Below are 22,637 nucleotides of genomic sequence, written 5' to 3'. Positions count from 1 at the left end.
AGTTTGTTTTCCTGAATCCTCTTCCTTGGTTCACTAGAAAATAGGTGTTTCTCCAAATTTCATTTTTGGGCCTTCTTTTTTTTTTTTTTTTTTTTTTTTCCTTTTCTTTTGGTGGTGGTACGCAGGCTTCTAACTGTTGTGGTCTCTCCCGTTGCGGAGCACAGGCTCTGGACGCGTGGGCTCAGCGGCCATGGCTCACGGGCCCAGCCGCTCCGCGGCATGTGGGATCCTCCCGGACCGGGGCACGAACCCGTGTCCCCTGCATCGGCAGGCGGACTCTCAACCACTGCGCCACCAGGGAAGCCCTGGCCTTCTTTTTGATTGCTCCAACTCTTCTTACTGGGGAAATCTCACACAATCCTGTGGCATCAGCTGTTAGTTTTATATTAATGACTTTTAAGTCTTCATTTCTAACTTTACATTTCTCCTACTGGACACCCTTGTCTGAGAGTTCCATTGCAACCTCTAATTAAAACCTAACTCATTTTCTTTTAACCTCAAAACCACTGTTTTCCTTGGGTTCCCTATCTGGGTAAATGACATCACCATTGTTGCATTTGCCTAGGCTCAAAAGATTAGATACATTTTTTACTCTACTTTCTCCATCACTGCCTATGATTGATTATACTAGTTCTGTCTCTGCCTTATCTCTTATATCCATCCTTGCTTTGCATTCTCATAGCCACTGCTTTACTTTGGGCCTTCACCATCTCTACCCTGGAACGCTGATCAGGCCTTATAACTGACCTCCTTGCCACCACACTCTCCCTCCTCTAAGTCATATCTCACTTTGCTGCACATTTTCTAATGTAAATCCAGTCATGTCAGTTCTCTGCATGAGAACTTTCAAAAGAAAAAAGAAAAGTTTCTATACTATCATTTACAGTTTGAAGTCCTCCACTAACTGACCTCTCACCTTTCCAGGCACTATACAGACGATCCTCTGCTGCACCTGCAACAAATAACTGTTTCCTTAAAATACGCCAGCTATCATCTCCATGCCTGTGCACATGCAGGTGGCTCCTCCAAGAACCGTTTATTCCAGTTCAAACTTTCATCCATGCAAACTTCCATGATTTTTCAGTAGCATTTTAAAGGGAAAAAAATCCACATAAGAAATATGTCTACATACTAATCATAGAAAAAAATATGTAGTTAAACAAACAAAAAAGAGAGAAAATAGAAAAATACTATAATACCATCTGCCAGGAGATAACTAAGGTTAACACCTTGGTGAATATCTTTCAAACACTTTACTATTCTTAAGTATTCACATGTTTCATGAATATAATGTCAATGTTTATTTTAACAAATATTTACTGAGGGCTATTATATTCTGAATGTCTGAACCTTATGGTCTAGTTGGGACAGAAGTTAAATTAGTATGAAAAAAATGCTGATCAAATATCATGTAAACAGAGATCTAATAGAGAGGATGTCATTTTGCAATTCAGAGGACAGACAGCCTTTTTGAGGACATTAAAAATTTAGACCCCACTCCCCCAAAATGAGTTGAATTAGCAAGATAAGTCAGGGAAAGAAAAACATTCAGTAACCCTGAGGTAGGAAATAACTTATTGTAAAACAAAGAAGGTTGAAATTCAGGGATAGAGTAAAAGAAGGCAGGGGCCAGGAGAAACCAGAAAGGAAGGCAGGGTCCCATCATTCTGATCCTGTAGACTAGTCCAAGGATCTACTTTTCAAAAGAGATTGACTAAGGGAAACTTTTTTCCTTTACCGTATTAATAAAATCTTAAAAATTAGGTGGAAAGCACAGACAGAGGAAACAATTTGTATGAAATAAAGTATTGAGGAAATAATTTTAGATGAGTCATTTTAAAACACTGATGTCCTTTACACTTATTAAAGTAAATGTTACTGTATGGAAATCCATATATTAAAGAATATATCTAAACAGAAAATATGATCTCTGCCCTTTAGAACCTTCCAATGTAGAATATAGGAGTAATGAAAAAACAAATGCATAAAAAATCAATGTATTATCAGGAATATTTGTCAACTCATGACGAACAAAGACTTGAGTTTGAACTAGATACATTTTCCAGAGTCCGCCCAAGGGAGTCTCTGCTTTTTCATTGATAACAGGGACTCATGACATGACCTCAAAGAGGATGTTTCTCTAGGCAGAGCAATGATAAATGTTACCAATAAAGTAACTCTAAAAGTTTATTCTTTCTGGTAACATAGGTGTATATTTCCATTTACTGCATTAATTCACTTTCTGAGAGAATGCAAATCCTTTTGGATCTACACCCATGCAAGGTCACAATAAATGTAGAGTGATGAATTTGGAAGAACTCAATTTTCACATTCCTTTTTCATATTACTTCTGCTGGGTTGATGGCATAGTGAATTTTTGATGTGACTTATGAACTCTGCATTCTATGGCATGCTTCAATAACAATGAACATAAACATTTATTAGATTGAACCAAAGAGATTGCTGTTTTTACAGGTTAAAATGGCCAATTATTGGCAGTTTCATGTTTCAACCTAATACATGGAATTAGTGTAAGTGAAAGGGGATGGAAAAGCAATGGCAGAGGGACATATATTGCTATTTCTTTTCTATTGTGCTCCCTTTGTGCCATAAACTGAACTGACTTCAGCAGTAATCCATATTGCTTCCATATTCCATATGTGATTCCTCTGAATGTTGACACGATTGATGGCATTTGCTCTTCTATCTAGTCATTAAAGATAATTCTCTGTCCATTCTATTGTAACTTGGATAAGAACCACAGAAGAAATTCCAAGTCCTAGTGTTTTGCTGTTGTTATTGTTGCTAGAGTACAAATGGTATTTACTTTGTGCTCCCGCTTCAAATATTAAACTCTTTGGTAGAGTCTTACAAATTTAAAGAATGTCTCCCTAGAGTGTATTTTATGGGGAGAAAGAAGAGTTTGTTGTTCTCATTTATTCCTTATTATTATTTTATTAGTTGGTCAGAAGTACAGGTTTAGATATTACATTGCCATTGTTTTCTTAGGGGCCTATTTGGTCTATTTCTGAATGATTTACAGGTATTTTCATTGAAGAGGAAAAAAGAAGAAAGAATTTTACTCTAATTAAAATTTTTTTACAAATCAAACCTGGAGTACATTATAACAGATGTTCTATTCATTTACTCAAGCCAAACACTCACTTTCTTCTTAATACTATGCTTCCTCTTCTTTGAACCATACTTCATAATATAATATGGATTAAGAGATCAATAAATCTAATAGCTGTTTTTTCTTTTCAGATAATGATGCATGTAATTTTGTAATGTAATTGGCCAAATAAAGTTGGAATTTCAGGAGAAGACATTAATAGACAAATGATTCCATAGGTGTCTCATGACTCATGAGTACTTTCAAAAATAAAATAATGCATGGTAATTTCCTTTTTCTTTGTTTCATCTGTATTCCACAGAGCTGAAAACTGATTCTTCAATTGTTTTCCTATTTTTAAAATAGAGGAAAAAACATATTCAAATGATGACTGGTAAAAACGTACTAAAACTTCAACTGATGCATGTTTGAAATGAATGTTAATCTCCTTGGTCACATATTTCAAAGGATTATTGCCTTTATAAAGTGCCTTTAAGCCAGGAGTGTGTCTCTTTCCTATAAAGAATTCTAGACAACATGCCAGAGGAGTGTCTCCTATTTTTTATTCTATTGCCAACTTAGTGGGTGACCTTGAGAAAATGTCCCATTCTCTGTTTCATTTTTCAGATGTGAAATGCTGATTGAAATCACTGCTCTGTTCTCTTCTGTAATTAGTTTTACCAACATGGAACACTTTTTTAAAGTTCTAATAATTATCATGGTTTTCAATGCTCCTGAGACAATTCATCCCAAATCGAAGGATATTTCTTTAGATAAAAAAAGGTATCATAATCCTGTAATTGTGATCCACCATCTGAATACGTAAGTGGATTATTAAGGCACAGATTTTCACAGTAACATTTTTTATCTGTGACTAAAATGTATTTTCACATAGAAATCAGACATGTTCATTTGAAACAATAGAGTCTCATGATCAGAAGTCAAGAAGTATGTAATGTTTATAAAATCATTATTTTGACTGGTAAAAATTATATTTAGATTTTACTTGGGCTCTTTTAGGGAAGAGAAATATCTAGAATTTTAAAATAAACTGTAAAAGATTGCTTTCTTTTGGTACTTGCTCATCAAATATTTCATGTTTTGCATTATTTGAATAAAAAGCTAGCTCTCTAAACCAAATTCTTCAATTAATCTAATATGCTATAACTTCATCCAAATCAAAGATTAACTTTGAATCAAAAATAAACAGAAGAGGGCTTCCCTGGTGGCGCAGTGGTTGAGAGCCTGCCTGCCGATGAGGGGGACGCGGGTTCGTGCCCCGGTCCGGGAAGATCCCGCATGCCGCGGAGCGGCTGGGCCCCTGAGCCATGGCCGCTGAGCCTGCGCGTCCGGAGCCTGTGCTCCGCAACGGGAGAGGCCACGGCAGTGAGAGGCCCGCGTACCGCAAAAAACAAAAGAAAACAAAACAAAAATAAATAAATAAACAGAAGAAACAACTTAATGGATGAAGAAAGGAAAGTCATGGCTATGTGTATAATAAGGCCAATTTGAATAAAAAGTGCTAAAGTCAAACCACTGCATACAATTTAAACTCCTCAGTTGGCGTTGGTTAGAAAAATCAAACAAGGTATTGAATTTATTACAGTGATAGAAATGCAAATGCATGTGAATACGCTACTGGTAGGAAAATAATCTAGTATAACCTGTGCAGACAATTCAGCTTTGTATAACAACTTAGCACTATTTTCTAATATTTTTCTTGCAATTATTTATCTCAAATACATATTCATGGTTTGGGGAAATAATGACATTAACAGGATGTTACAAGAGCATTGTGTGTAATAATGTTGGAAATAACCTAAATATCTACCAATGTAGAATTGACTAAATAAAATTTTCTACAATAAGACAAGGGAATATTAAAAAAAATTAAAAGAACTGAAGAGAACCTATATGAATATGATCTCCAGGATATCTTGAGTGAAAAGACCATAGTGCAGAACCATGTATAATATGCTTTCATTTATAGAAATTACACACACACACATACACACACACACACACACACTCACACAAATAAGCATACATTAAAATGCATGAATTATTTTAGGATGCATTAGAAAAAGTAATTATATCCAGGGAAGGGAATGTATGATTAAAGGGTAGAGGAAAGAGGGAAATTACTTCTGTAGCTTTTGAATTTTATACTATGTACCTGAATTACCCGTCATAAAATAAATATTTTTAAAAGTAAATATATGAAATAATGGAAATTAACTCTTACAAGCAATTTTTGGGCAGAGAGGCTGGTGAGGTCTTTCACTCTCTTGGAAGGCCTAGTCTGTATTGAGTGCATAGGTAGCTATTGTCCATCCCTGGGCCACCCCTCAAGCCTCATCCTATAGCCGTCCCCAACTAGCAGAGCTAGAGCTAACTTATGCTGGCCCAGTCTGATCACACTGAAGAGATACCAGCTCTGTAGATGGGGCAAGTAAAAACACTTGACACAGTATCTTCCCAGTGTCACTTACAACACTGCCTTTTGCCCCGTTTTCATTGGCAGCAATTATAGGGACTAGATGACAAACCAAGGAAGGTATTTTTTGAGCAGGGACATCTGCTTCTTAATACCCTTAACCACAGTTAGGTTGACACTTTGGAGCTCTAAGTTACCAATTCTATTTGTATACAGAAAACATTTCATATAGATAGACATGTATGTATATAATAATTAATATATATTTAATATTGCTTTGAGATTGTATTTTTAATATATCCACTAGCAATTGGGAAACAAATTTTTTCTCTATAATATTTTTCATAATTTATTATTGTCATTATGATTATTATTATAGCATGTCTAACCTCAATAGATTCTATTCATTCTTGTTTACCTACTGATAAACCATCATAACTGCCGTGCTTCTATTAATCTGGAAAGTTCCCCAAGGATTAACAGTTATCTCTTAATAGTGATTAAGTCCCTATGTTGTTAATATAAAAACATGCTTTCAAAGTGCAATCAAGGATTTAAGATCACATTGATGAAATTCTCTAATATGGCTTACTAATCTGAAAACTGCATAAATAAAAATGATTTATTGCTGTAATACAGAAAAGAATGGCATTCATTAATTCATTTATTCATTCACAAACTAGGGTTTCCAGATTTAGCAAATAAAAATACACAGCATTCAATTTAATTTGAATTTCAGATAAACAATGATTTTTTTTAGTATGAGTGTCCTATGTAATAATACAGTTGTAGTAAAAAAAATTCATAGTTTATCTGAAATTGAAATTTAACTGGTATCTTGTATTTTATCTGGCAACCCTAAATAACTTTCTGAATATCAACTCTGAGCCAGGTGCTGTCCTAGGTGCTGGGTATACAGAGGGGTAAAGAACAAAATCCTTGGCTTCCAAGACTTTACAGCCTAGTAGGTAAGACAGACTATTGGCAGTTATAATGCAGTGTGATCAGAGTATCAGAGGTGTGAACAGAGTGAGACAGAATCACATGGAAATGTCCCAACCCTGACTGAGAGATGGATTTGGGGAGGAGCAAGGATTGATGGTGGAGAGGATCACGGGAAGCTACTTTGAAGAGGTGATGCCTCAGATAAGAACTGATGTGCATGTAGAAAATTGTTAACAGAGAAAGTGAGGTGGTACTATCACAAGGAACAGCTTGTAGAAAAGCATAAGAAAATCTTGTATATAGGGAATAGCAAGTAATTCATAATGGTTGAAACCCTGGGAGCAAAAAGTAGAGAGAGAAATAAGGCTAGCAGGATTGGGACAGGAGAAATTATAAATGCCTGTATTTTGACTATATATGTCTGTGTTAAAAGCACTAGGGAGGCAGGTAGCAAGAGCCATGAACTGTGTACAGCTGAGAATCCTGAGGCACAAATGGGAACAGAGTCGGGTCACCTTTACAATAATAGCTATGACACAATTCAAGCTGACCAAAAATTTTAGCTTCATTGATACTTGGGAGAACCAATAATTACTGAGCACTTCTCTGAGCCAAGTATTTGCTGCTTAAAAGTGAAATCTCAATAATACAATCATATGGGGTCCAAAAACTGCCCCTGGGCCAAAACCAGCCAGCAGTCTATTGTTGTGTAGTCCTCAAGGTGTGAATGGTTTTAACATTGTTAAAGGGTTGTTTAAAAAAAAAAAAAGCAAAAACAAAGAATATGTGGGAGAGACCACATGTGATATGCAAAGCCTAGAATATTTGCTATCTGGCTCTTTATAGAAAAAGTTTGCCTACTCCTGAATAAATGAAGGAACTGAAGCATAGTAGAGAGATTCAAAGACCTGCCTGGAGTCATACAGTTAAAAAGAGACAGATCTGGATCTTAAATTAGATTTATCTGTTCTCAGTGTATGTGTCCCTTCCAACTAATCATGTCATCTTCCTGACTTTGGAAATATCTATCCTTGCCAATTCTGGAGCTATGGTCAATGGGTGTTATTCTGCAGGCCGTGTTTGCCTTGACCATCCTAGTGAGGTAACAGCATAGGCATGAACTCACTTTCGCCTAATCCCAAGACCACTGCTGTATAAAAAACTGCCTTGCCATTCCCTTCCATTATGGTGATTTTATGCAATCCCTATCAAACTACCACTGGCATTTTTTTACAGAACTAGAACAAAAAATTTCACAATTTGTATGGAAACACAGAAGACCCCGAATAGCCAAAGCAATCTTGAGAACGAAAAATGGAGCTGGAGGAATCAGGCTCCCTGACTTCAGACTATACTACAAGGCTACAGTAATCAAGACAGTATGGTACTGGCACAAAAACAGAAATATAGCTCAATGGAACAAGCTAGAAAGCCCAGAGATAAACCCACACACATATGGTCACCTTATCTTTGATAAAGGAGGCAAGAATATACAGTGGAGAAAAGACAGCCTCTTCAATAAGTGGTGCTGGGAAAACTGGACAGCTACATGTAAAAGTATGAAATTAGAACACTCTCTAATACCATACACAAAAATAAACTCAAAATGGGTTAAAGACCTAAATGTAAGGCCAGACACTATCAAACTCTTAGAGGAAAACATAGGCAGAACACTCTACGACATAAATCACAGCAAGATCCTTTCTGACCCACCTCCTAGAGAAATGGAAATAAAAACAAAAATAAACACATGGGACCTAATGAAACTTAAAAACTTTTGCACAGCAAAGGATACCATAAACAAGACCAAAAGACAACCCTCAGAATGGGAGAAAATAGTTGCAAATGAAGCAACTGACAAAGGATTAATCTCCAAAATTTATAAGCAACTAATGCAGCTCAATAACAAAAAAAACAAACAACCCAATCAAAAAATGGGCAGAAGAACTAAATAGACATTTTTCCAAAGAAGATATACAGATTGCCAACAAACACATGAAAGAATGCTCAATATCATTAATCATTAGAGAAATGCAGATGAAAACTACGATGAGATATCATCTCACACCGGTCAGAATGGCCATCATCAAAAAATCTAGAAACAATAAATGCTGGAGAGGGTGTGGAGAAAAGGGAACACTCTTGCACTGCTGGTGGGAATGTAAATTGATACAGCCACTATGGAGAACAGTATGGAGGTTCCTTAAAAAACTACAAATAGAACTACCATATGACCCAGCAATCCCACTACTGGGCATATACCTGATAAAACCATAATTCAAAAAGAGTCATGTACCACAATGTTCATTGCAGCTCTATTTACGATAGCCAGGACATGGAAGCAACCTAAATGTCCATCAACAGATGAATGGATAAAGAAGATGTGGCACATATATACAATGGAATATTACTCAGCCATAGAAAGAAATGAAACTGAGTTATTTGTAGTGAGGTGGATAGACCTGGAATCTGTCATACAGAGTGAAGTAAGTCAGAAGGAGAAAAACAAATACCATATGCTAACACATATATATCGAATCTAAGAAAAAAAAATGTCATGAAGAGACTAGGGGTAGGATGGGAATAAAACACAGACCTACTAGAGCATGGACTTGAGGATATGGGGAGGGGGAAGGGTAAGCTGTGACGAAGTGAGAGAGTGGCATCGACATATATACACTACCAAATGTAAAAATAGATAGCTACAAGAGGGAAGAGTTATGGGAACATATGTATATGTATAACTGATTCACTTTGTTGTAAAGGAGAAACTAACACACTATTGTAAAACAGTTATACTCAAATAAAGATGTTAAAAAAAAAAATAGATAGCTAGTGGGAAGCAGCCCGCATAGCACAGGGAGATCAGCTAGGTGGTTTGTGACCACCTAGAGGGGTGGGATAGGGTGGGTGGGAGGGAGGGAGACGCAAGAGGGAGGAGATATGGGGACATACATATATGTATAACTGCTTCACTTTGTTGTAAAGCAGAAACTAACACACCATTGTAAAGCAATTATACTCCAATAAAGACGTTAACAAAAAAAACCCAAAAAACAAAAAACTGAGAAATCGATCTTATCTCACTACCAGACAGTCATAGCTAGTATTTTGATCTGTAGAGCAGAGCACAGTTATCACTCTGTCAGATAATATATTGTATTATTTTATCTATTCTGCCCCCAAGTTTGTGGGTTGATATCCTTTATGAACAAAGCAGCCAAATCTGTTTTTCTAATTCGAAGTGCATTTAACGGTTAGTTTTATTCTTTCCTCCTTCTGTCCCTCTCTCTCTCCCCCCTCCCTTTCTTCTTCTTTCCATCCATCTATTGATCTATCCATCCATCCATCCATCCAATTACTGTGTCTAAAATGTGTAAGAAACCACGTTATATGCTATGACAGATTCAGCAGTGTACAATGTAGAGTCCTTACTCTCAAGAAATTATAGTTTAATAAAGGCAAGTATAAGAGGTTGGAAACAAACCTGTATTTCATGCAAATGATAGATTAGCAACTATGCAAATAATTTTTTAACAATAAGTAGTATTTATTGAGTGATCATCATACGCCAATTTCTGTGATAGGGATTTACACTTCAGAACTTCATGTTCACATTATAATTTGTTACTATTATACTTTCCCAGTTTGACAAATGAAGAAACTACAGTAAACAGAGATTTACTACAGTAAATCTACTCTGTTTACTACAGTAAACAGAGATTAAACTGACGAATGGCATCAGGGCATCCCAAGGCCATAAAGCTGATGAAGAGCAGAGCAGGGGTTGAAATCCAGATAGTCTGACCACAGGTACCACATGCTATACTTCTACCACAAATTATCATATTTGATCCTCATCAATAGACAATCCTATAATAGATACACTCTTTGTGTCTTCTCAGAGCACCATCAACACAATTCTCTAATAATGTCCTTTACTCTAAGCCCACCCAGGTGAACGTTTGATAACCCCTTCCTTTGCCTCTAGGCTCTTATGCTCATAGCTGCTTGGAGATAAGTGGCCAGGGCCAGTAGGCTATATTTGACCCTGACCAAAATGACCAATCAGATTCTGTTTAGGGGGAACTGAAAATCAAGGACACTTGTAACTGAGAACAAGTGGGAGCTCCAGTTAAGGAATCTCTACTGTATGGATAGAAAAGGCAGAGAAAACAGGTCTGCAACAAGAAAGACTGAGAGATGTGCAGAGAACAGTGGAGATGAGAGAGAGAAGCCTATTTGCTTTATTTATTTATTTATTTATTTATTTATTTATTTATTTATTTATTTATTTATTTTTATTTTTTTTTGCGGTATGCGGGCCTCTCACTGTTGTGGCCTCTCCCATTGCGGAGCACAGGCTCCGGATGCACAGGCCTAGCGGCCATGGCTCACGGGCTTAGTTGCTCCGCGGCATGTGGGATCTTCCCGGACCAGGGCACGAACCCGTGTCTCCTGCATTGGCAGGCGGATTCTCAACCACTGCGCCACCAGGGAAGCCCCCTATTTGCTTTAAATGGATTTCTTGGCTGCTCATTATAGTTTGGGGAAGGTCCAAGTTGGGTCCATAAAATAGCTCATTATCCCTCCAATATGGTCCCTTTTTGAGTCCTACTTGTTACTTAAAATGAAAAGAATTACTATTACACATATGATCCATATGCTTATCTCCATGTATCAGCTGGGGAAAACTGAAGTTCCAGGAGTTTATGTGAGAAGCACAAAAATAATTATAATACAAGGGAGGGGGGAGTAAAATCCCACAAGTTAAGTATATATGAAGCAGTCTGGAAGGAAAAGAAAGAAAGTGCAGGTACATAGAAACCTCAGTAATGGCTATATAAAAGAGAAGACATTAACCAGGTCTTAAAATATTGACAGAATTTGGTTTTGTAATACGAGAAGAAAGAGTGTCCTAAATCGAGGGGACAGCATGAATGACGGAGTGTGTTGAAAAGTTCAACTTCACTGGAAACAAATTGGATTGAGGGTATTTAGAAAAGTCAGCCAGAATGGTAGGCTGGGGCCAGATTGTAATAGGCAGAGAATACTAAGCTGTGACACACCTACATTTTAATTACTTATTTAAGGGCATGTAGGTGACCTGATCATAAGCCTTAAGAAAATCCTTCTAGCAATGTAAAGGAGCACGTGAGAAGAAACAAAATAAGGAAAGAGTACTTAGGAGTATAATGAGAAGATAAAAAGGGCTTGAGGAAGTAACTTCTTAAGATTCATGATGTCTTCATTAAGCAGGTGAATGGTCTGCCTTAATAGAGCTCACCATCAACATCCACCCCAAAAGGCCAAAAAGAACTCCCCACCACACACACAAAGCTTAAAAGAATGTGAATAATTATATAAATGTATGGACCACCAACACCAAATATGTTGAAATTACACAGACTCCACTGTGTCATAGATCATTCTTTTTCCGGGAAGGGTTAGAGTTAGGGTTGGGTTTAGTTTTCTCATCCACAAAAAGTGTATCTAGGCAGAAGGCAGAGGAAAAGGCAAAGGCAGAGAAGCCAGATAATTATAATAAAATGTAAATACAACTAAAATTAAAAATGGTATGGCCAGACACAGAGGAGAGCAGCTGATGTCTTCTAGTTGGGAACATTTTAGCACAGCCTTCCTGGGGAATTTATGGCTGAATTGAGTCTTGGATTAGAGGTGGCGGGAAGTGTGGACAGGCATTTTAGGCAGAGACGATCCTGTGAGCAAAAGCAGACAGTTGAAAACAGTAGAGAAACTACAAACACTTCTGTGTTTTTGGAGCACTAAAGTAATAGCTGGGGAGTAATAAGATACCAGGCTGGAGAGGACGGCAGGAGCCAGATCACAGAAGCACCTAGAGAGAGGTCCAAACTATTTAACACGAGATATAAGGAATGAACTCTCAAATAACACTGCACAAGTGTCTCCAGGAAACTTCTTAGCACAGAGGCATTTCACCTTGATCCTCAGGAACAAACTATTAATAACTAGAGAAAGCCTAAAATTAGACAGGATTAAAACATTCCCACTGACATACACAAAAGAGATCATCTGTCAGCAACCAACTTCCTGAATTACATTTAAAACATCTCTTAGTGTCAAAGCAGTAGGATGGTTAAGACACGAATAACTACCATCTTTCCTAAGAGATTTTAGTAAGAACAGAAAAACATGACTATATATATATATATATATATACCATCAAATCCTATAATCCTGGGCAAAGGTGTCAACAAAGGCTGTCATTACACTGCTAAGAAAGCAAAATTGTTAAAACAATGTTAGTATAATAGCTGACATTTTTGTGCATGTACTAGGCACTGTGCCATGTGCTCTAAATAAACTGTCTCAAGAAGATGTATCTGAAATTACTTCCCACCAATATTTTTCCTACCACTTTTCTGATATTCTATGATACCTGCATTTTATTTTCTGATATTGTATTTTATCAGAAAATAAAATTGAAAAATAAGTTGGTTGTATCGTTATCTGGTTTGACAGAAACATTTTTAGAAGTTACAGCTGCCCTATTAGGAAAATAGTGGAGTGCAAGAACAAAGGAGTATACGCATTTTGTGCTCAGGAAAATAATGTGGTTTCTAGAATCTTCCTACTACCGCTCTGAAGTTCTTGATCCTGTTCCTAGTCACTCTCCCTCTGGGATCTGTGACGACTTTCTGATTATAAGGTTGTACTTCATACTCACTAAAATTATCCTTCTTCCTCAAAAGTAATACAAAATTTCACTTTAGGGCTTCCCCGGTGGCGCAGTGGTTGAGAGCCTGCCTGCCGATGCAGGGGAGGTGGGTTTGTGCCCCGGTCCGGGAGGATCCCACATGCCGCGGAGCAGCTGGGCCCGTGAGCCATGGCCGCTGAGCCTGCGCGTCCGGAGCCTGTGCTCCACAACGGGAGAGGCCACAACAGTGAGAGGCCCGCGTACCGCAAAAATAAATAAATTAATTAATTAAATGTCACTTTAGACACCTTTAGTATCATTATAATAGTTATCTAACTGAGAAGAAAGTTATATTAATGGATTATGTACATTGAAGGCAGCTTTTCATAATAATAAACTCTAAGAATGGGCCAGTGCCAGACTTTAAATTTAGAACAGTATAGTGAACACAATCAGAAGAAAACCAGACCAGCTGTTCCTTTGCCCTGCTTATTTATAGTACACTGAACAAGAAATGATTGGCCACATTATACATGACAAAGCAAAATGTGATCCACTAGGGCAGGGATATTTGGACCAACTCCTAAGCAAACCACATCTTTGTTTGGCATCTTTGCCAGGTCATTGTTTGAAGATGGAACAAAGACAAGGGTGCTTCTTTGTCATCATGGTGGACATTGCAGGGGTCAGACAGATCTCTGAAGACACATGTACACACTCAGAATCTTACAAGATTATTTTACCAGCTTTCATAGGGATCAAAAGTGGTCACCTCTTGCACATCTATGGCTTCTTTGGTATAATTTCATTTTGATAATGGATACTTTAACATCTAAATTCTCTTCAGGAGATCAAAAAGAAAGATGGCATGTAAGAAGGAATATACATGAAACCAGAAAAACTGAACTCAATATTTTATTACTCCCCATACAAGTTCTGGGATATCAGGCTGGCGTTCAACCTCTCTGAACCTTCACGCCCCCTTTGTAAAATGAGGATAGTACATACAAATATTTAGTTGGTGTGTATGCATGCACGTGCCTCTGTGTGTGTGTGTGTGTGTAATTTAAAAAAAAACAGAAACATTCTAAAACAACCACTGGAACCCAGACATGTGCAACAACTAGATAGATCCATGCTATGTTGTGGAAATTTATTATTTTTCGTGATACATTTTTACTGTTTTGATATAGTCTAGGTGATTTTGCCAGCCATATTCTGTTTCACATGGCAAATCATGTTTTCTATCTTATTTTTGGTTTCCAAGTGGGATTAAGCAATAAGCAGCAGAATTTCTGAACTGACAAATAATACCCAAAGGCAACATTGGAAAGCAACACACTAATGATGAAAATCTATGTCCCACAGACTCACAGGGCCTGAGCTTCATTACTTTACATAGTAAGAATGTACCAAAACATTGTCATCTTATTAAACAATTGCTACTTTTAATATCTTTTCAATATTTTCCAGACAATCTATTTAGAACATTGAGATATGAGATAAAGCGCAACATTTTTAAAGTTCAACTGATTATTTACAGGGATTATTTTGAAAAATAGGTAATAATCTTGTTCATGATTTTGTAAATATTTTGAGACACTCTGGAGGATAGAGAAATTTTTCCAAATAACTCTCACTGCTCTGAAGGCTTTACATAAAATTGTCATTTCTCAAACTATCAAACTCATTTGAGAATTTAAATATTAACAGTTTAATTTCATTATAAATCTAATTTCTTAAACGCTGTTTAGCAATTAAAATACAGCAGAATAGATAGAGAAGCTGTGAATAGATAGGAAAACACAGCTGTGTCTTTCCCAATGGTTTAGGTCTTTGTCTAAAATGCACTGCTTTGTCAAAAGAGGATTTTTGAGGTAACCCCTCCATTGATTTTTCAATGACTTGAGGAAGCTGAGAGGGTATTTCTGTTTTTGGGTAATCTCTTGTTCTGGTCATTCTATTGGCTGGGAATTGGCTACCCTTGTGGGTCTACTGCAAAATTTTCACACTCTGCCACTTAACAGCATTTTGTCTATGCTTTCGAGACCTCATTCAAATCCAATCTTTCTGATGATACTTTTTCCAACTCTTCTGATTCACGCTGGTCTTGGGGGGAATCAGGACATCCTATGACACCTAAAGGTAACGTGATGGGACTTTCCTGGCCGTCCAGTAGTTAAGACTCTGCATTTCCACTGCAGGGGCATGGGTTCGATCCCTGCTCGGGGAACTAAGATCCTGCATGCTGCACAGCGTGGCCAAAAATAAAAATAAATAAATAAATAAATAAATAAATAAGATGTGAGACTTCTTAACAATACACATGTTAATGTGACAAAATCGGGTATGCAAGTAATTTGTTACTAATAATAGCTGAAAGGTACTTTTGAAAAATTTAAAAATTTATTTTAAAAATTTATTTAAAGACTAGAGTAGCTTCAGGATTATCTCTATAATAAAGACACTCTCATTAAGTGTTTTTACATTTGCTTTCTTGAATTGAAAGAAGTGGAAGAAATAACCAGGAACTACCATAACTCAAAATTTATGCTACAGGCCTTAATGCTTCTCACTAGGGCCATCTATGATCTATGCCACAGGAGGAAAAACAAAACAAAACAAAACAAAAACTATGAAGTTCTGACCTAAACTACACAATTTAGAACTTCCTTACATGCTGTTTTATGTTACTCCCTAAGGATTTAATATATGTAAGTTACTTCTCTCACTTATCTGTGAGTTTCTGGAGGAAGAGGGTTTCAAATGTAGCAAGTAAAAATAGATTTAGCAGATATTACATGGGACACATTTATACTAAAAAAAAAAAATCATTGTTTATCTGATATTCAAATGTAAGTGGGTGTCCTGTGTTTTACCTGGCAACCCTAGTCAAGAAACAAGTCATGCTGATTAGTTCGTTCTGTCTCCAACATGCCTGGTTCAGTGCTGGACACCTGGAGGGACTTCATTAAATACTTATGAATTGACAGTTTAGAGACTCTATTATTTCATTGCTATTTTAAAAATAAGCATTGAAGAAAAAAACAAAAACAACTAAAAGTGAATATTCACCTCTCTGGATGCTTTCAAAGAGGAACTAAGAGAAGAGCCCAGGTCTCCATTCTATCCTCTGTTGCAATCCTGCATGGTACTCCGCTACATGCTATAAAGCCAAGGATAACTTAATGACATGATGCCTTAATTCCACATGGCACTTCAGGGTTATTATCTCATTCTTACCACAATTAAGTTTCAAAACAAATCAAGTCTACTTCTCACCAACTTCCTGAATATGTATTCAAGTATAACCAACTGTAAAACACAAGTGATCCAGCAGCCTAAAACCTAACAGAGTGTGTAATTTCTTCTTCCTTCTGGAATTGGACACAATTTAGACCCAGATGTGGGTTTCATCTAGTTGGTAATAAAGTAAAGCTGTTGTCTCTTAACTTCACTAAACAATAAAGCTAAATAGCAACATTCTACTTTGCATATAAATTTGATGAGTTCCTCCTTATAAGATTTTAAGAAAATAAGAATGAGAAAAGACTTTTTACTGGTTAAAAAATAGCATCTGTGCGACCTCCATTTAGTTGTCCATGGTGTTTACTGTTAAACTTTTTTAGAAATACCATCAATACAGATCAAATGAAAGTAGATACGACCTCTAGTCAAATGAAATTAAAACTATATTTAGATTTCCATATTCTTCCAGGAAAGTGAAGAAGAATATTACACACTTGTGGCTGGATTCTGAAATTCAAGAGCTCACAAAATGGGTATATAGCAGAGCTAAATTCCAAAAAAGTTGATTAACTTTTGTTTTATCAGATTTGGTGCCACCAACAGAGTGGTATAAATTAAGCAAATAATGAATATGACAACCTATCTTAGCTTACAAAGAAATAAGATAGTTTCAATTCTCAAACTATGTCTTACAGGAAGAAACTCTTTTAGGATTTTAGAGAAAGAACCCCCAGATATTATTTTATATACCATATATATACCATATATATATATTTTTTTATACCATATATATATATATATATATATATATATATATATACACCAATATCTATATATTCCCTTTCAAGGTATTTTTCCATGTCATAATAGAAACTTATTTTAAAAATGTCAAATAATCAAAAGGCTCAGCAGAGGTGGTCTCATTAATAAATTTCTTTTTCTACCCTACAGGGTGATAAAAAAAATATTTGGCTTATAAACAACTACAAGACTGCAGCAAATGGTAAGTGATTTCACCAGGTAAAGGACGAAGTTAATGTTGAAAGGTATTGGATGTGTACTGCACTGGACACTGTACTTTGATGCTTATTATAAAAATAAGGTGACATCAATTTTTAACCATCCCAAATGTCTTCCTTTACAACTCACTCTACAGTTTGGTCTTTAACAATCAAAATATCATCATTAAATCATTCCTTCAGAGAATTGCATTTTATCTATTACTTCATTGTCCATTTGACAGCTAACGTGACATTTAGTGATAAATCAGTGTGTTCAAATGTAGATAGATATGCATGTACACTAAAAATAAGTATGAAAGCACAGTCATTATCTAATTATTTGTGCAGAGTAGGACAGCTAAAAATTCAGGATTTATGTTTAATTTTGAGTTAGAAGGTAATTAATTCCAAGTTAAAATAATAATTTATGGGCTATACATATATTTTTAAAGCTATGGTAGAAGATAGCTCATTTAGTCACAGAACTAAAGGCTGATTTTAATTTATCAAAGAAACAAACAACTCAGTCCAAAAATGGGCAGAAGACCTAAATAGACATTTCTCCAAAGAAGATATACAGATTGCCAGCAAACACATGAAAAGATGCTCAACATCACTAATCATTGCAGAAATGCAAATCAAAACCACAATGAGGTATCACCTCACACCAGTGAGAATGACCATCATCAAAAAATCTACAAACAGGGCTTCCCTCGTGGCGCAGTGATTGAGAACCCGCCTGCCGATGCAGGGGCCACGGGTTCGTGCCCCAGTCCGGGAAGATCCCACGTGCCGCGGAGTGGCTGGGCCTGTGAGCCATGGGCGCTGAGCCTCTGCGTCCGGAGCCTGTGCTCCGCAACGGGAGAGGCCACAACAGTGAGAGGCCCGCGTACCACCACCACCACCACCACAACAACAAAATCTAGAAACAATAAATGCTGGAGAGGGTGTGTAGAAAAGGGAACCCTCTTGCACTGTTGGTGGGAATGTAAATTCATACGGCCACTATGGAAAACACTATGGAGGTTCCTTATAAAACTAAAAATAGAACTACCATATGACCCAGCAATCCCACTACTGGGCATATACCCTGAGAAAACCATAATTCAAAAAGAGTCATGTACCACTATGTTCATTGCAGCACTCTTTACAGTAGCCAGAACATGGAAGCAACCTAAGTATCCATCGACAGATGAATGGATAAAGAAGATGTGGCACATATATACAATGGAACATTACCCAGCCATAAAAGAAATGAAATTGAGTTATTTGTAGTGAGGTAGATGTACCTGGAGTCTGTCATACAGTGTGAAGCAAGTCAGAAAGAGAAAAACAAATACCATATGCTAGCACATATATATGGAATCTAGAAAAAATAAATGGTTCTGATGAACCTAGGGGCAGGGCAGGAATAAAGACACAGACATAGAGAACAGAATTGAGGACATGGGGAGGGTGAAGGGTAAGCTGGGATGAAGTGAAAGAGTAGCACTGACATATATACACTACCAAATGTAAAATAGATAGCTAGTGGGAAGCAGCCACATAGCACAGGGAGATCAGTTGGGTGCTTTGTGACCACCTAGAGGGGTGGGATAGGGAGGGGGTGGGAGGGAGGCACAAGAGGGAGGGGACATGGGGATATATGTATACATATAGCTGATTCACTTTGTTATACAGCAGAAACTAACACAAAATTGTAAAGCAATTATACTGCAATAAAGATGTTTAAAAAATTAACATTATTATCATTTCTCCTAAATTGCCTATATACATATATTTCTGTCTATGAAAAATATAGACCAAATTTGAGCTAAACACAAAGGTTCAGCTGAAATAGATTCTGCTCAAATTTATGGAGCAGTCACTTCATTCTAGCACCATGCCAGCAGTGCTCATATGCATTACTGCATTTAACCTTCACCAAAAGTCCCTTGAGGTAGGTACGAAGATCACTGGTTTATACTTGAAGATGTCACTGATCTTCTCTACACCCCACTGGCTGCTCTGTACTTTGAAAAGCTATAGGAGTCACTGAGTGAATCATTTCACAGAATACTGAATTTTAGTGTCTCGTAGTTTTATGTAATTTTGTTTGAGTAATTTGTCTTTGACATCTTGAAGGAAGGGACTCTTCTTATACAACACACCTGGCAAAGAGTTACATAAACAACAGATATTTTTAAATGATTCCATGAATAAATAAATGAACGCCTATTGATAGGCACCTGGATTCTAGTTATTTTTGTAGCTTCTCATTTCCATCAGCAAAAATAAGGGGAAGCGCTATTATATGATAAAGTCTTTTCATACTCTATAATATGATATGGGAAGGTAAGCAGATGAGTAGAAACAGTTCAATACTGTAGCAGACACCATCAGTGCTCTGTCCATTTCCCATTGGGTCTCTTTTACCATTGTAGTGCACACAGGCTCACGATGTATTGATATTTTCTCCCCAAAACCCAAAGTTAGGTCTTCTTAAGGGAGGAATGCCCTCAGGCAACTGGAATCTATTTGTCTATAAGCAAGCAGGAAATGCCAGGGGATTTACTCTGAGAGGATAGTCTGAACCAATGACTAGGTTGTTGTAGCGGTATAACTACTTCAATCCTCTTGTCCTCAATCAGTGCAGTGCAACTTTGAAGTATGACGCACACTGTTTCCAGATCTTTCCCTGCAGGACCGAACCAACTTTACGCTCCCTGTGATTTTGCTTCATATTACTCCCTTGCTTGTGTTCCTTTACCTCTTCTTTCCATTTCCTCACTCCTGTATCTATTTTTCCTGGCAACACTTCTTAGACAAGCTGCTTTTACAGGAATCTTGGTGTCAAATTTTGCTTCCCAACCTAAAACAAATGTCTCCTACCATATAGCCCCAATGCACTGGAGACACTAAAAGTAGCTTGTGAGTTTTACTGAAAAGCCTCAATTAAAGAATGACCCAGCTGTAATCCATAACCCTGCGTTAGGCATAAAAATGAACTCCCTAACACATCCACTCCCTAATCTCAGAACCTGTGAATGTTATGTTACATGGCAAAGTGGAATCAAGGCTGTAGATGATATTAAGGTTTTAAATCAGCTGACCTTAAAATAAAGAGATTGTCCTAGATTATTTACATTATTTACATTACATTGGGCTCAATGTAATTGAGCCCAATGTAATTACAAGGGTCCTTAAAAGAGGAAGATGGAGACAGAAAAGAGAGAGTCAGTGTTGTGGTGAGAGAGACTGGGCAGGCCATTGTTGGCTTTGAAGATGGAAAGGGTCCATAAGCAAAGGATTACTGGAAACCCTGAGAAGCTATAAAAGGCAAAAAGAATTTTCCCCTAGAACCTCCAGAAAGGAACACAGTCCTGCCAAGACCTTGATTTTAGCCAAGTGAGACTCATTTTGGATTTCTATCCTCCAGAACTGTAAGATAATAAATTTGTGGTGTTTAAGCAATTAGGTTTAGTGGCAATTCATTATAGGAGCAAGAGGAAACTAATACAACCATTGTTAATTTCATTCTGGCTCTGCAAGCTAGTGGCTAGGCGGCCGTGGGGAAGATATTTTAACCTCTCTGGGCCTCACCTGTCTTATGGATAAAATAACTATCTACCTCATAGGGTTGTTCTGAAGACTGAGACAATACATATCAATTACTTAGAAGAGTATCTGGCTTAGTAAGAATTCGCTAAATGCTGGTTACTCTGTTACTGTTGTTATTAAGTGCACCGTATTCCTGGGAAACTTGGAACTTTTCCTTCCTCTGAGTTTATGTTAATCTGTGTGGTATGAGTAGGGTTTGAAGAAAAGAACCATGCAATATACAGGTAAAGAAATGCCATTCTGGTGCTCTCCTCCGTGAGGTTTATGTACGCTAAATGGACTTAACAGGATTCATCAAATATGTGGTATAGTTACCGTAAAATTATGTCAAATCCATGTTCCTTAATATTTTTCAGGCCAAACAATATGGTGACAATGAAATACAAACTGGACACCTGTCACCAAAGTGTAGGCAGTATATTATAGATATAGCCTTTGAAAGAAGTATTCTATCATCATATTAAGGCAGGAATGCAGTAGAAAAATAAATCTGCTTGTATATTTTTTATCAGAATTACTTCAGAAATGCAAAGATATATGCTGACATGAATTCTGAATATTAAAGCTAAACAAGAGATACATTCATCAACATGAATGGCACGTATGTGAATGTACAAATCTTGCAAGATTGTTTGCATATAGCAATCAAATTATCTTGACCAAGAAGCCTTAAACGAAGTTCTTTAGATGAGTTCTTTCATGAATATGCTCTGGGAGCAGAGCAGAAACATCAGAAATGAAAAAGAACTGAAAGTAGCATTAAAAATGTCATTTCCTTCAAGCTGTGTTTCCTTATAAAAGAAACGTAATCCTTCCCTTATGTTGGTAAAATCCCAGTTAGTACTAAAGCAGCTGTAAATAAGAGGTTGGAAACAACTAAAATGAAGTAAAGGTGATCCACAGAGTCAACACTATAGACAATATGAAACAAACAAAGCGATTTTAACAATTCGTCCTGGGAAAATGTTCTCATTTTGGCCATCATTTTAGGCAAAGTGAGTATTTTCTTGGTAGCAGGTATTTCTATTTCCTCTCGGAGGGATAAAGGAAGACTTTCAGCACAGTTGCCAGTTTTGTTTTGTTTTTTTTTTTAGGAAGTTATAGATATCCACTTAGGCTGGGCTCATTTTAGCTTAATTTGGATCAACAGTAAAGCCATACCATCTTACTCACTGGTATGGTGACAAAGATCAGCTACTTTTGCAGAAAATAAAAATGAAAATACGGTTTCACTGTACAGACTGCGCATTAGATGTATTCTGGCACGTGATAAATGCACACCCTGCACCACTGCAGGGCCAGGTGGGCATGTTTCTAACTCCATTAGTGTTACTGGAAAAGAATACAAATTCCTCTTCCACTGATTCTGGTCTCATGCTAACTCTTCCCTAGAGATAGCAACAGAGGCATTAAAAATAAAATCAACTACTAAAATACATCATTAGCAAGCCCTTCCTTTACCTCACAGCAAAGGGGATTCCTGCACAGCTTTTTCACTTGGCATTCCATTCACTGTGCTGTGAGAAGGGTGAGACTATCCCAGGGCAGGAAGCCCTACCCCTCACTGAATTTATTAGTAGTCCATAATCCCAGGGCTGGACTCGCCTGGAAGTG

General features: G+C 37.0%; 1 protein-coding gene across 2 annotated transcripts in view; it reads right to left on the bottom strand.

Annotated features, from left to right (window-relative positions):
- The window catches only part of PRKG1 (protein kinase cGMP-dependent 1), a 1,199,831-nt gene that overhangs the window by 134,736 nt on the left and 1,042,458 nt on the right, over positions 1-22,637 (bottom strand). The window lies entirely within an intron of this gene.

The sequence above is a fragment of the Kogia breviceps genome, chromosome 2 (assembly GCF_026419965.1).
Source record: "Kogia breviceps isolate mKogBre1 chromosome 2, mKogBre1 haplotype 1, whole genome shotgun sequence".
In the NCBI taxonomy this organism is placed as follows: domain Eukaryota; kingdom Metazoa; phylum Chordata; class Mammalia; order Artiodactyla; family Physeteridae; genus Kogia; species Kogia breviceps.
Note: the sequence above shows the minus strand (reverse complement) of the source record. Positions and strands in the feature narration are given on the sequence as shown.